Raw genomic sequence first — 15,520 nt, forward strand, 5'->3', positions numbered from 1 at the left:
AACATTCATACACACATATAAATATATACACATATATATTTATATATATATAAAATATTTCCATACATATAAATAAATACACATATGTATAAAACCAGATTATGCTTCACTAGGAGAAAAGCTTTTACACAAGATAATTATAATATATATGTATATATATTTTTATATATATACATATGGTGAATTAGTTCTTGCTTAGCCTTAAGCTCTTTAGAAATTGAACACATTTTAAAAGAAGTGTTAAGTATATGGCCAAAGTATGAAATAAGTGTGTGAATTAACTCACACATCCCAGACAAATTCTAACTCAGTCAATTATCTTCTATTGCACCTTCTCTTTCAGCTCCATCTTTTTATGCCTGAGTGAATGATTATGGAAAAGGTAAAGAAGTATTTGCAAAGTTAATTGTAAACACATCTTAAGGGCTAAAAATAGAATTAAAATTGTAAGGTACAAAAGGGGGCTGACATAATATTGCAAAGACAAATTTATTTCCAGTGATTACTAAATTTTAAGAGCATCCCTTTGCAACCTAATGATGATGTGTGAACAGAGCTGCATATAGGTGGACAAAATATAAAGATGACCCTTTGATGCAGTTAGACATGAAAGACCTACTTGTCCAACAATTCAAATGGGTTTAATTCTCTGACTTAAACTTAAACTGAAATTGGAAGTGACAACAGGGGCATGTTTTGCGTTTATAGAACAAAGGCAATGTTAACTTTTAGAACAGAGAACAAGGGACTGACTACACTAACTGCGTCTTTAAAGATGCCAGACAATTCTAGGAAGTTTATCAAAAGTATCCATTTTTAAAGAACAATAATATACAGAGCATCAAAGAAAAAAATCTTGCCAAGATTTTAATTAACTTCTGGAAATAATGAAACCTGCATTTAATTCAGATATTTTTAATTTGCCTGGTCTGGTATTGCACCTAACAAATATATTCACATATATACACTTGCCTGTGTAACTGCTTCTGCATAAATAATGTAGTCATGGCATATGTGTGTGTATTTTCAAAATGCCTACCATCTCCATTATTTGGATTAATTTTCACATGAGAGCTATACTTGCTTTTCAGTTGTCCCATAAGTAGAAATTTGTTCTTTAAAGGGGAAATCATTTGAAATGTTTCAATTTCTGCAGTTAGTCTGTTTTCCATTCTCTAAAGATGTACTTTCCTGTTGACAGTAATGGGATTATGCTAACAAAGCTTCAAGACAACTCTGTGAAAGAAAATTAGTGTTCTATTTGACATAATCAAAGAATGATGAATCATAGAATGGTCTGTGTGACTTGATGACAGGTCACTTGTAGTTGTGTGTTCTTAGCACAGAACATTGAGGGGAAAATTACTTTTCTTGAACTGAAGTTTAGAAAACTGTTAACTTTAAAACAAACAGACACATGGGCAATAATGTTTATTCACTAAATTTTGCCTCATTCAGGTGAACTGCAGGCTTTGATCACTTCTCAAATAACATCTGTCTGATAGAACTTTAGACTGGAAGATTTAATTGCTTTGACATATCTCACCTGCACATTGCTTCTAACATTCAAAACATGTCAGATCTACCATCCACTTCTCATACCAGCTTCCCATTAAAAAACCCAAACATCAAGCAGAGGTTCAGAGAATAGCTTGGATTGAAAAAGACCTTAAATGTAATCTATTTCCAACCCCTCTGCCATGGGCAGGGACACCTTCCACTAGACCAGGTTACTCAAAGCCCCATCCAACCTGGCCTTGCACACTGTGAAGAATGGGGGATCCATGGCTTCTCCAGGCTGAGGAACCCCAACTCTCTCAGCCTGTCCTTGTAGGAGAGGCTCTCCAGCCTTTTGATCATCTGCATGGCTCTCCTCTGCACTTGCTCAGCAGGTCCATGTCCTCCTGAAGCTGAGGGCCTGGGACCTGGACACTATTCCAGGTAGGGACTCATAAGAGCAGAGAAGAAGGGGAGAATTACCTGCCTTGCCCTACTGATCACTAATACTAGTTCTACTACTTAGTAGTAACACTGTTCCAAAACATGGCTGTCATATTAAGTTCTATTTTCTGTTTTTTTCTGAGTGAAGCAGAGCTTTAATTTTGTTTAAAGGCTGACCCAGTAACCAAATTATAAACCAGTACAACAAATAACTACAGGTTAATACAAGTATTAAATTGTCATTTATTAAATTAAATATTAATTTAATTTAAATAATGTTTTCTAAGAAGAGGATCAAATTGTAATTCTTAGGCAAAGGTCATTTAAAAATCAAATATTTTGAAGGAGAAAAGATAAAGCTTTCATTAGCAGGGCTAATGCACTCTGACTCAGCCATGGCCGTGCATTTTCATCCATCAAATCCTCTGCAAAATCTTTCACAGTAACACCTATGTGAAAAGCAGTGATGAACCTTTAAGTTTACAAATTCTTCATTTCATAGGATCATATTGTTTTTGGTCTTCAATAATTCTTGTTTTTTTAAAAAACAAAGTCTTAATTTTTCTTTTCCTGGAAAACATATAAACAAACAGAAGAACTGCTATGTGTCTTCATGCAGAAACATTTGTTATTATAAAGGAAAGTGCATGTTTTCTTAAAAAAATTAATAAAGGCCTCTGAGGGCAAGAGATAAGAATTTAGTAGTGTCAGAAACAGGAATTAATTTCCTTTCTTAAAATTTACTCAATAATATGCAAAGAGGGTATAGGCTTTTAAAGGATTTTCAAATTATTTTGTGTTGGCAATAATTAGTGAAACTCCTGAAAAGGATTTTTTTTTCTCACATCTCTTCCATATTATTTCTATTTATTCTGTTCTCGTAATATTCATTAAGCTGGCACTTTAATGTGAAAAGGTAATTTAAAGTGTTGTGCTTCCTCTCATCTGCACAGCTACCTATGAATTTTTTTTGTGTCAATAAAGGAGTATGTCAGAGTGCAGATCTTCCAAAAAAGTCATATATGTTCTCTGTGTTCAGGAGAATGGAGCCCATGTGATAACTGTCCTATAATTTTAAATTAATTCAGAATACTGTTCAGAAAAACAAATACTCCATTTTTAAAAAGTATTAATAATTTACAGCATAGGATTTTTTTAACAAGATCATCAGATACAATTCTGATTAAATCCATAATATTTCATGTGATTACTTCTTTTTCCAACACATCAAGTCATCAATAGAGGAGCAGCAGGCAAGAATAAGGTAAAATATATAGGAAATGAAAGGAAAAATAAAATCATAAGACCCTAAAATAAGAAATTGTGTCTCAGTGTTTAATGTAGCACAGTGTTTAAGACCAGAAATATAAACCCCATTTTTATTTCAAAGCATGGAAAAGCAAAATTTATCTTTGATTTTCTAAAAATAGGAAACAACCATCAACTGCAGAGTTAACATGTAATGCAAAGCAGTCTCATCTCTGTTGTCAATCTGCTCATCTCTGGAAGGTTGTTGTGTGCAAGCCCACTGCAGTCTGCTGTAAGAATTTAGTCTCAACATATTGGAAGTACTGAAGTTCCCACATTTTCTTAGTGAATAAAATTATTAATCTGAAGTATTGTTCATTATGCAGTCACAGTGCCAGTCTTTGGCCCAGCTTATGCTTAGTTAGTGAGGGTTTTTATGTACCTTCTGAAATTATGGCTGACAGGAAATAGCTCTCATTAGAACTGCATAGCAGATTACTCCTTTATTTTTTTCATCCAGGCCTAGTTAATAATTTTTTAAAATAAGCTCTCTTCAATGGACTTTCTAAGAATCAGATGAATTTCTGATTCCTCTAGAATATAGAATTCATACAAATTGGTTAGTTTTGTAATACTGCTTTTCATTAAAATTTCCTAGAAACTAACTTATCCTAACGATCTTAACACAATTTGGTGATAATGTGCTGCATTATTGGACTCCTTATTGACAGCTGATTGTGAAATGTGATTTCTGATCACTTTTCCAATAATTGCTTCTGATGAAGTACTCAAGCATTCCCTAGAAGCAAGCATTGGTGTAGATCATGGTAAGTGAATGCACTGACCAGTGGAACCACCACAATTCAACTAAAACTGTCACACAGGACAAGCAATGCAAGATAGACATTCTTTGCCTATGCCATCTAATCCCTCAGTTTGCAGGCTCTAATGTTTTAAATCTTCCAGGGCTGAAATTTAGGTTTGTTGGTGAAAGGGGAAAAGGCCACGACAGGTTGAAGTCCAGCTGGAGTGAGGATGTCCATGTGTTGGCCATAGCACTGGAGCAGAGCAAGCCACCAAAAGAAGCTGGCTCTGAACTGGCTTGAGGACTGGAGGAAATCAGATATTTATTCCTCTTTGTCCCTTGCACACAGACACAATCCTTGGAACATGACCTCAAAGGATCTTGAATTAGCATCTGTACAAGGTTTAATATTGTTTGGACTTGACTGAGAATTTTTGTTTGCATCCTTCATACCAGATGACTGTGGAACACTGAAATAATCTGCTTACTTTAACTTTTATTATTTTGAACATTATTTTCTGATATCAGAAAATTATGCATGCTGGACTTATATCATTAATTTAGATTTTACAGAGAAATTATTTTGTTTCCCTAAAAATATGATCATCTTGCAAAAAATACTTGTCATGATTAAAAGCATGATTGAAATGCTGCCAGGAAAAATCAGGCAATTTAGATTTCTAGCAAGATGAGGTATAGAGTTCATGGCATTAAAAAAGTTACCTAAACTCTATCTGAACTTCTTAGATCAGTAAGATAGATTTGACATATGGACAAACCACAAATAGTAAGTGGATGAAATTTATAATTACTGCTATTGTTAATAACCTAAGGATTTTCAGTTAGAACTTCTGATCTGTATTTCAGTCAGATCACAAAGTCTGTTAACAGAAAATTAGGAAATGCTTTGTAATAAATGCAAATACTATATTCAGATCCTGTTTAGCATCAATATAAATTGCATAGTTTGATTTAATGGGCTGTGCAGGAAGGCCACCTTATCTCAAAAGTCTATCAAACTCACTGTCTATTTGAAGTAGGAATTATTAGCTTCACTCAATAATAATCAATACACCTAATATATGTTGCAAAAGTTTTAAAACTGCACAGAATTAAAACTGTACAGAGCACAGAGAACAGAGCAGAATCCAGATGGATGACTTCTGATGTTTGGTATACTTTGCTCAGTGCCCAAAACCCAAATACATTAAAATAAATAAAAGTTCAAGGATATTGAAAAGGACATCTGGAAATTAAAACAGATCAGGACATTTAAGACAGAAGCAGAATTAAATTAAATATACCACATCTGGAATTTGTAGAAAAAGCAAGATCTGAAACCAAAACAAGTATTTGCTCAACTAAGACATAGAATTCTCACCAAAAAAAATTATAGTTAGTTAAAAGAAAGGTTGCTCTATACAGAAGCTGAGATAGGATAAGCATAGCCAAAGATATGGACATGTTTCAAATTCATATAATAAAAATTTTTGAAGAATGAAACTGAAGTTCTATCATTTCTGAATTTCTGCTGAAAGAGGGTAGCAATACATGGCCTAAAGTGACTCAAAAGATAAATATTTATCGAAAAAGAGCTTCATCTGCAAAGCTTGGGATTTTGCATCTGTTGGGAGATGAATCAAAACAAATCCTGTCATGCTCTAAGTGTTTCCTGTAAAAGTGCAGTATGAGCCAGTTTTTCTGTTGCAAATAGTATCACTATGTGCTGTGTTTGGATACAGCTTCTTCTCATGTCCTCCTTATCAGAAAGTGCCATAGAAAGAGACATTTTGCTGATAAGCACCAGGTAATTTTGTCCCCCAGATTAGTACTAATGTATAACCTACAGGAAAAGGCACACCATAAAAACTAAAAACCAAAAAAACACCCCAAAAAAACCAAAACCAAAACAAAAAAAAATAAATAAAAAACCACCAAAACAAAAACCAAAAGCCTCACCTACACAGATTTAAGAGATGCAGCACAAAGACAAGTAAACTACACACACCTCTTAAAAATAATACCTTACTAATAAAAATAATTTTAAAAAGGAAACAATCTAAATAGATGCTATAAAATTGGAACATAGAAGAAAATTTCCCAAATTCTTATTTATCACTTCTATGATATTTTCTGATTTTCCAATTCACAGAGATATTCTAATAGACATTACAGTTTCAGGATGTTAGAACAAGAATTAATCTGATGTCCTACAGAAAAGAGAAGACCAAAGTTTATTTCTCCATAACATATAGAAAATCTTGCTTAAGTGCAGCAGTTAAAAGGTTGGAGCATTAAAAGCTAACTTCATTCTTGTTTAACAGTTATTGACAGAAAAATTAAAATTAGTATCTCTAATTAGTAGCAGTTCTAAGCTGAACATTATATCACTAATAAGTTGATTTTTGGTACTGTACCGTGGCTTCTTTCTTCCTCTCTGTTGTTTTGCTACTGCTTATAGCTAGCTAATGAGGACTGATCTCAGTGCTAAAACAGCATGAGAAACAATTGTGTAGTACAGAAAATTGGAAATCAGGAAGCAAAACCAGATGAATTATTCATTTTCCTCCAAGGTCTCACCGAAGATGGAAGAGGTTTCTCAGCTTAGTTGTACACAGCTAATAGCCTTCAATGTTTTTCAGTTTTTGAAACTGTAATCAGAATAAGCTTTAGTGTATTCTTGACTTCAGTTTTCCTAATACAAAATCCTCCACTTCATTGCTCTTATTTTTTTATTGTTTTGTTTTGCAGTGGGATTTAATAAATTATCCCTAATGTTAATGTTCTAGCTTTATTTGTTTCATTGATGCTCTTGTAAATCTGTTGGGAAGTAATACCAATAACTTTCTTTGGACCAAGAAATAAATATATTTTAATGTAAAAAAACGTAAAAGTCTTTCTTTGTTTACCTTTTTCTTAGTGATAATTAATTAGAGTACCTAAGTGTCTTCCTATATTTGTATATCAACCACTAATTTTAAAATAAGCATTAGGCTTGCATTGCACAAAGTTTTACATTTAAATGCTTGTAAATAAATATAATAACATCAATTTGAAGAGAGGGATAATCAAATACTGGTAAATGCCATGATCTTTGACTCAGTACTTAGCTAGTACTGCTGGATACTAAGGGTTAATTTCAGAATAAACTGGGCCATAATTTCTTGTGACTACTAAAATCAAAACATCATTAACAGAACAAGAAAAGTTATGCATCAGTTTCCTACCCACACTCGCAGACAGGAATTTGTTTATCCATTAAACCCTAGTTTCTGAAATGGAAGTATTTCCCAAATATTTCTTAATCCTTACTAGCTACACAATTGAGGCTTTTTTCCTTCTTCTTTTATTTTATTTTTTTTCCAGATTTGGGTCACAATAATGCATCACTATATATATATATATATATATATATATATATATATATATATATATATATATATATATATATATATATATATTCATATCATACTTAACTGATTACTAGCTAAACCTTGCAAATGGCCCTTTTCAGTGTAACTCAAAATAACTCAAACTTACTGCTTTGGGGTTTTTGCAGGCTAACATCTTTTAGAAGAAGAAGGTAGAATGTAACCCAAACTAATGAACCTTTTACAAAGACAATAAGTATTTTCATCTGCAAGCAGAAGGTGGGCTTGGCATTACCAAGATGCCATGTAAAATACTTCAGTCATGAATGTTTTACTGCACAGTATTGAGAACCTGTGTGCACTGAGAAGCACATGTGCCTTCAAAGTACCTTTAGAATTCAGATTTATAACTAAAGGCTCTCTCTCAGTGAAGGCAAAAAATATTCACACATGGTATTTCTAATAAACACACAACGCCCCTGTAGACTGGGATTCTGCTTTGACAGAATTTGTTTACTTTTTGAAAATACTTTCCAGTAAAATGGAAGATCTTGTCCCTGACTCTCCTCCTATGTTCTTGGCTACCTCACTGCTAAGAGAATTAGCAAATCTCCAAAGAAGCTCTAATTTACAAGGTCATTTACAAGATTACTCACAAGGTCAATTACCAGGTCATTACAAGATTGGTGGCCACCCTGCTTCCAGCAGTTCAGCTTTTCTCAACCTGCTGCTCATCCACCAAACATCCTGGCAGATCTTCCCTATCCCAAAGAGACTGCTGTGTCAACATTGCCTGGAATTTATTGAATCTTCAAAAGTTCATTTGAGCAATACACAACAAAGCTCTTTAAATTCTCTTTTTTAAGAATATTTATTATCCAGGATACTGTTGAATCACTCAAATATGACTCTTAGGAATAGCATAAATCATTTTCCTATGACCCTTGATGTAATTAACTCCCATTTTAATCATAAATTTTCTGAAGCATGGGAGTAATTATTAAACAATTTATATACACATATCTCTTTTAAATGAGAATATTTGTTACAATTGAGATTGTTTATTTTTATTTACTGATTTTCCTAATATTATCTGCCAGTATGATGGCAGTGGTCCAGTAAGAATGTTGGTGTCTTGGGTTTGAAACAGAGTATTTTAAAACCTGCCTTTAGAATGCATGCATTGTATCCATTCTCTGAGCTAGAAACACGCATCACTACCACCAAGAAAGAAAGACAGACCAGTGGCCATTGACACTACAGAGATTTCTTTGGAATTTCATTATTTGATCCTTAGCTTCATCGTGAGTTGAAAATTTCTATCTCTGAAAATTCATTGAAGCAAAAGTCACAACAACTTCAATTTTTGTACAAGTTTTAAAGTCTTCAATGCAAGTTACACACACAATAAGTATGTGGAATTCAGTTTTGCTCAGAATATATAGATAATTTGGACTTCATACCGTTCACTAGCCAGCATTTCGAGGATAAGTCTACTGGAAAAGATTCCATCAAAGTTTTCATGGAGGGCAGTATTTCATACTATTTTTTTTTATATATTTTTGACCTTAAAAGCTAAGAATTTTTATTTTAGTCATATAAAAATGAAAAAAGAAAGAAAACCAAAGGTCAGATCTTCAGTGTTTTCCTCTAATCATTAAAAAGAAAAGCCTAGATTTTATTCTAACTTGAGGTCTTATAGACCTATTAGAATAATGGTCTGGTAGAAAATCAGAAGTTCTGACCTCTACTAATGCAAAATAAAAACTGAATCTCCAGTAAGGCCAAATAAACATAGGGATATGTTTATCAAGATTAAAATACTCTGAGAGTTTAACATTTTGCATACTGTTTAATACCTGCTATTAGCAGAATTAATTATTAACAGGCTAACTGCAACAAATTAATAATCAACAGATTTTCAGGATTCACCTTTCAGGTCGCTTTGAAAACTATCTGTCAGATTGTCAGTGTGTTAGGTCTGATTTCTGATATGTACCTTCTAATACATAGAAAATTATATAAATTATTATTAAAGGCTTTACAAATATTCTCCTTTTAAAGTATTGCTGTCGTCAAAGATCCCACATCCTGAAGTACAGGTCTACAGATCTTGTGATTAGCCTTATCAAAATTATATTCCCTCTACCACATTACCCATGTTTATTAAAATCTCATGACAAATTTAATCTTTAAGTAGTGTTTTACATCAAAGTTAAATGAATTCATTGTTGACTGTAATGCTCAAGTACCTGCATAGTCAGAATGCAATAAACCCACACAAATTTCTTGAGAGTTAATGTGTTTTTTCATGTATGTAATTCATTAAAGACTAAAAAATCCAAACAAATAATATTATTTAAGAGCAGAACTGTTTATATGCATGTCAGAGTCATGCAAGAAGAGATTTAACCCCAGAACCTCCTTTTCTTTCAAGCCTTCTTGCTCTAGATCCCACATTTATCTCTCTGTGTGACATACTTACACAGATTACCTGAAAATGTGTGTAAAAATTTCTATTATTAAAGGAGTTATTCTACTATAGCATTATTTTCAAATGTATTTACTCAAGAGGAATAAAAGAGCAACCAAAGTGTAAGTAGAAGCACAATTTCCATTTTGAATGTTTTCAATGTGTTTACACAATAAAATAATCTGTGGGAATAGCTGTGATCATGATTTAAGAAATCTTTTTGGAGATACTATTTGAATAGGGAATACAGTGAAAATTCCACATTCATTATACAAAATTCCACATAATCAAAGTCATATCTTGCACAACATATCTACTGAAATATTAGGACAACATTTTTCATAGTTTATTTACTTACTAATTTCAGAGATATGGCAGGCTGACAATACTATAACCAATGCTTTTATTGGCTCTCATTCCTGTATTGTGAGAAAAAGGCAGAGTATGAATCTGTAATGTGTCAGTTGATTGGAAACTGCCACCTTCAGCCTGGTGTTACACTCCTTTCATTTGCTGTGGATTGAAGACATGGGCACAATTGTGATTCAGTGAATATGCTGCAAAAACTTCTTTGGTCACACTAGACTTCCTGCTTCAGTCAAACAATAGCTTAGCCATGTAGCCAATACAAATCTTTCTGAAAATTTAAATCCCTGCAGGATCTGATCAAATGTGCTTTTTGCCTTAAAAGGAAAGGATATAGAAAAGGAAGAAAAAGATAAACTAGCTGAGCTTTGAAAAATAACATACAGGCATAGAATCTCCTAAGAAACTCATTAAAATGTATTAATAACTATGTGGGAAAACAGCCAGAAAACTTTTAAGTACATATATATTATATAATCTCTACTAGACAATGTCATATATATGTAATAGTATATGTAGGTGCATATAAATACTGCATATACATATGTAATATATATGTATATATGTATAATTTCCCCTCTTTCTGACCTCCATGGGTTTTTTCAATATACTGTTTTTGAATTACGTTCCAATCATATTCTGGAAGTAAAAATGACTCAACAGATTAACGAGAGTTCCTTTTGTCTGATAATTATTTGCCTTATTATCATTATCCTTGTATTATCTTTAACATTTCACATTAATGCTAATCTCAATAAAATGTGTTCGGTGATTACGGCTGTGACATCTAATCCATTTCTTTCTCTATCTAATATGTTCTTCTATAATTATAGAACACAAGATCTTCTTCACAAATTGGATCTTTTTTTCCTGGATTAATTAAGTATGTCTTCTACATTATGAGATAACTTACAAGCATTGATTTAAACGGACAGTTTTCCCAAAAAGAAAATTAGAGCAAAACAGTTTTTCTTCTGTAGATTCACAGTACAGAACAAAGAAACAAAAAAACATACTCTGGAACAGAAGTGACAGGAGAAGAAAGAAACACTATTTCCACAACTAGCCTTATTTATCCCACATTGGGGAAAATCTAATCAAGATTCTTTTCATCTATGAGACATATCTGGGGTCTGAGTTCAAAACAGAATGATTAAGCACTTAGTGGTTGTAGGTCAGAACCCAGAGATATTCAAAAAACAAAATCCTTACAGTTTTCCACTAGATTGTTTAAAAACTATTTTTTTTTTCCCCTTTACAAAACACATCATTCCAGCCAGGGTAAAAAAAACCCAATCCACACAAACAAGCTCTTCTCTATGAATACAGGAGAGAATTAAAAAACAAACAAACCAACACTGTCCTTTTCAATAAAGATGAGATAAAGCAGTATGAAAGATGATGCAAGTTCTCAGATGTGATGTGAATAGGTCCAGTGTCAGGGGGATTCCTGACTCCTAACAGCTTGTGGTCTAATGAAGAACTAAATCCCTATTGCTCTCAATGGAATATTTTCATGCAGAGAGTATGAGAAGCTTGCCTTAGAATGTAGCTCCTCTGCAGACTGAGGCCAGTCTCAAATCAAGAGGCTGCCTTTATATCCCAAACTTCTGCATACAAAACAAACCTGTGCTAACAGTTGCTAGACAAAAAAAAACAAAAAAACAAAACCAGCACCCCAAACAACATAAAACCCCAAACCAAAGAAAGAAACAAGCAACCCAAAACCATAAAAAAAATTAAATGTATCTTTCTTGACATATGTTTTGGGCAAAACTGAATCTTCCCAATGCATTTTAAAGATGGCAAAGGGAATAAGTGTCCATAAGAACACATAGGAGCTCGTGTGTTTCCACCTCCTGAAGGCTGAGAACTGAGCACCTGGTGCCTTTAATGGCTTGGGAACACATATGACAGCAACTTCACCCCACAAGATCTCGACAAGCAGGAGCTGAGGGTGCTGTTGAAGGGTGTGCACCAGGAAACCAGAGCAGGGTCACTGAGAACTGGCACTTCAGCCTTGCATCCCTCACCCCAGACATCTGAGCACCCCACAGGTCTAGCATGGGAATGTACAGAATTGTTCAGACACAGATGAAGCCATGCATCTTCTAAGAAATAAAAGTTTTGAAGGCAGCCAAGGCTTTCTGGAAAGATTGCAAGTAAGAGAAGAATATGATCCTTAAGGGAGGAAAAAAGTGGGAAAAGCTATAATATCATAGTAAACACACACAAAAGAAGCCTCTTTGGATTGTTAGATTAACTGTCTTTTTGTGTAATGTAAGCCTGAAATGAAGCTGTATTTACTTTTAAGAGTTTGTTGAGTAGGGATGGATGACAAAGTGCCTGTATCCTTTTTATAAAAAACAGATGCACAAGGATTTGGCTCTAGCACAGCAGGTAGAGACACAGAGGGACCTGTGCCCAGAGGGAACTCTGGGAAATAGGTTTTTATACACCAAAAAGGCACCAAGGGGTGAATATTGGGACACATTCCTAGGTTTTAGATTAAACTTTTCCTGTTCAGAAAGATTATTTTAAATTAGGCACAAATTTTATATTTAAGGATACATTTTCTATGTTCTTTGGGATTGTCATTCCTGATTTCTGAACTTAGATTTGTTTTCACTGCTCTTTTTCTTCTCCTGTTTATTTTGGTTTTGAAATTTAACAAATTACTTCAGAAACTATTTCATCCATATTTATTGAATATTGAATATTTAATTTATTGAATAACAGAATACAGTATATTCTACTATTGCATTGAAATTACTTTTTACCTTGACTAATTAATATGTTTCTGGGAAACAATTCTGTGCCTATAATTTACTTTTCATAAACACATAAAGTCAGAATTGCATATTATACTAAAAAATGAAAATATCACCCAGTACTAACAATATACTTTAATTTTGTTCAAAATTTACAACCAGTTTTTCATCATCATATTCATGTTATTATTGCTATTATTATTTTTATTATTATTGCTATTATTTAGAATAAATACCTTTTATTATATAAAACTGGCCTACCAGGTAGAAGGCATGGAAGCAAAAAAAGGAATATAGAGAACTGAATATTCTTCCCTACCTACACAATACTGGATTAGTAGATAAATAGATAAGTACTCCAGTGTTTTGTAAGGCTTTCACTACCATCTCCAATGCATATAAAAAAAGTAATTATTTGCATATTCAGAAAAAGTGAATTCTACTTCACATTTTCAGTTAACTTCATGTACTACTCCATGAAATGCACCAGTAACTTGGCACACATAACTGTGGAGTTGTACATCAAGGGATTTGTCTCAACATCATTGACTTGGTTCCTTAAAAGGTCATTTTTTCAGCCTGTATTGAGAGCATCTCAGTACAAAGGAGCAAGACGGCAAAATAATTCCAGAAGAAAATAAACATGCAAGTTTAGACAATTTTCACTGCTACATTAAGATTTCAGTAAATCATAAGCACTGAAAACAAGACATTTTAATGTGATCTATTTCTGTATTGTTCTGTGCAAAATGATTTCACATGTCAAATACATCAGTTTGCAATAGGCATTGCTGCTTTCACAAGAGTACCTCCTATTTAAACATATGCTCTAAAATAAACAGAGGATAGGATGCAAATTCCTATCATTTCTTAGCTTAGAGTGTTTCAAGGAAGCACAAAATTAGAATAAACTTCCTGGATCACAAAATTTACTTCTTTACTATTACAGGTAGCATTTAATGAATTCACTTTCAAAACTGTTCATAGTCTTAGCTTAAAATAACTTTTTTTCCTCCCCCCACCATTCTCCTTCAAAGATAGTCCCAAAATACATTGTTCCAGTAGACTGGGTCTTGCCTCATTTCCAGTTTGAGTGTATTTATAATTGTTTTCTCCCTTTTTGTTCTTGTACAAACATTGGCTTTTAGCCTAAATGGCAATATTTCTCCCAGTTTTAACTCTCCTACTGAGTATCTTAACAAAGACATGCCCTTTTGACTTGTTTAGCCTCAGATAACAAGCTCTGGCTCTTTGCAGAGAAGACATTCCTCCTGCTTTACTTATCCATTCAGCAGAGATTTTGTGTAACCATTTTAGTTTTAATTTACTGATCTCAGATATAGGCAATCAAAACAAAGAAAGCATTTCAGATAAGCATCACCAGTGTCTTTATTTCTACTGGAGTTGCCTTTTCAATACAGTCATATCATTTTCTGGCTAAATGAATTCACTAATTTGCAATCCTGCTGTTATGTAGGACAGCCAAGTACATTTCCACCTTATTTCTTTGCTGAATTCCAACTTTCAACAGAAGTGGGATACCAGTAGCAGGGTTGTGATGACCCACCCTTTAAGGGAAGGGTGCATCACTTTATATTATATATTATTGAATTTAATCTGATTTCTATTAATCCGGTTAAATAAGAGATTTTTATACAATAACACCCTGTATTGACAATGCTTATTTATTTGTATTGTCAACAAATACAATCAGAATTTTTATTGTATTTCTACCACAGTCATGACTGTCTTACTAAAGTCATGACTGCATTATTAAAGAAGTTCAGTGCCAAGTTATTTTAGGAGCATCACTGGTAACTACTGTGCTACCAGATATTGCAAACTGTCTCTCCCTGTTGGAAAGCTTATATCAATCCTCCAGTAATTCCACTAATTCTTGTCATTTGAAGTTTAGCTATTAGCTTCTCCTGAGCTGAATTTCAGAAAGATTGTATCAAGTGTTTTATTCATCTGTTAAATCAGCCAAAAAATAGCATCTCCATTTACATAGATTGAGAACATTATGGTATTTTACTTCCACGTTTTTCTGTGGTGCATTGAATTGTCTTAGTATATCTGTGCATAAAATCTGCCTTTTGCAGATCCAGACATGGATTACAGCCATTTAATTCCATTTAATTTTAAATAAATTTAAATAATTTTTTTTTCCTTTTTCATGAAAGCCCAGTTTTGATATGCTGGGTTTTCTACAGCTGTAACCTCATAAATACTCCACTTTTATCAAAAACCATGCATGATTCTTCCCTGGAAAATACTTGCATAAGTAATGCATGACTGTGCAATGCCTCTGCACTGATTTAGTTGCTGTTACCTTTCTCTGTATGTTTTTGAATCCTAACACATGTGCCAGGAGTTAGCCCCAGTGGTATCTGTCATGACAACCTCTCACTGGCTCTGCTGAGGTGGCTGGCCAGCAGAGTCCTGTCCTGGACTCGGGGGTGTGACTGCTGAGGAGCCTGAAGGAGGCAAAATGCCAAGGGGGTGATGAGCCCCTGGACAGCAGGATCAGCTGCAAGTGGGAATA

The sequence above is a fragment of the Oenanthe melanoleuca genome, chromosome 1A (assembly GCF_029582105.1).
Source record: "Oenanthe melanoleuca isolate GR-GAL-2019-014 chromosome 1A, OMel1.0, whole genome shotgun sequence".
In the NCBI taxonomy this organism is placed as follows: Eukaryota; Metazoa; Chordata; class Aves; order Passeriformes; family Muscicapidae; genus Oenanthe; species Oenanthe melanoleuca.